Source organism: Schistocerca serialis, chromosome 4 (assembly GCF_023864345.2).
Source record: "Schistocerca serialis cubense isolate TAMUIC-IGC-003099 chromosome 4, iqSchSeri2.2, whole genome shotgun sequence".
In the NCBI taxonomy this organism is placed as follows: domain Eukaryota; kingdom Metazoa; phylum Arthropoda; class Insecta; order Orthoptera; family Acrididae; genus Schistocerca; species Schistocerca serialis.
Window position 1 is genome coordinate 670436398 of NC_064641.1, and position 1307 is coordinate 670437704.

The 1307-nt window shown below is 42.7% G+C and overlaps 1 non-coding gene across 1 annotated transcript; it reads right to left on the bottom strand.

Annotated features, from left to right (window-relative positions):
* Positions 1-691: 691 nt before the first annotated feature.
* Positions 692-766, bottom strand: Trnap-cgg (transfer RNA proline (anticodon CGG)). Its single transcript has one exon. It is a non-coding gene; the product is annotated as a tRNA-Pro (tRNA).
* Between the last annotated feature and the right edge of the window lie 541 nt (positions 767-1307).

The following is a 1307-nucleotide window of genomic DNA, read 5'->3' on the forward strand; positions in this document are numbered from 1 at the left end:
TGTTAATGTTGTATATTAACCACCTTGCGTTCATTATTAATATAAACTCAGACTTTTCGCAGATGATGCAGTTATATGCTGTGAAATACTGCCACAAAGAAGCTGCATAAATATCCAGTCGAATCTTGATAAGATTTCGAAGTGGTGCAAAGATTGGAAACTTGTTCAAAATGTCCAGAAATGTAAATTTGTGCATTGCACAAACGAAGTAACGTAATATACAAAGACTATAGCCGGTCACGGTGGCCGTGCTGTCCTAGGCGCTTCAGACCGGAACCGCGTGACTGCTACGGTCGCAGGTTCGAATCCTGCCTCGGGCATGGATGTGTGTGATGTCCTTAGATTAGTTGGGTTTAAGCAGTTCTAAGTTCTAGGGGACTGATGAACTTAGATGTTAAGTCTCGTACTCATTTGATTCATTTTTCCAAAGACTACGAAATAAATGAGATGCCGTTGTAATCGATCAGCTCATAGGAATGGCAGGGTGTAACAATCTGTAGGGATACGGAATGATCAGATATTCTCAATAGCATGTGAAGCAGAGGCCAGACTGCGGCTCACTGATAGAATATTAAGTTCAAAATGCTTCGAATGGTTCTGAGCACTATGGGACTTAACATCTGAGATCATCAGTCCGCTAGAACTTAGAACTACTTAAACCTAACTAACATAAGGACATCACACACATCCGTGCCCGAGGCAGGATTCGAACCTGCGGTCGTGCGGTTCCGAACTGAAGCGCCTAGAACCACTCGGCCACACAGGCCGGCAGAATACTAGGGAAATGCAATCAATGTACGTACTGAACACTCATGCGACACATCCTGGAAAATTACTGAAGTGTGCAATACCCATACCAAATAGGACTAGCAGCGGATACTGAACGAATTCGAAAAAGGGCAACATTAATGTTCTCAGGTTTGTTAGATTCATGCGAAAACGTCGCGAAGATACTGAAAGAACATAAATGGCAAACCATGAAGACAGGCGCAAACTATTCCGCGAAAAACAATTAGGAGATCTCTAGAATCTGGAAATATGTTACAACCCCCTACTTATCATTCCCGTAGAGACTCCCGTAGAGACAGCATACTCAGGATTAGAGTAGCTACAACTCGCTCAGAGCTCTTTAAACAATCATTCTTCCCTCGCTCCTTACGTAACTGGAAGTGGAAGAAGCATTAGCAACTGGTAGACTATCCTCTCCAATATGAATCCATGCTCTTCACAATGCGTCATTTTCCTCTTTGCCATGTGAAGGAATGACAAGTAAAGGATCACTGTGTTATCTTTGGGTAAATTTCAAC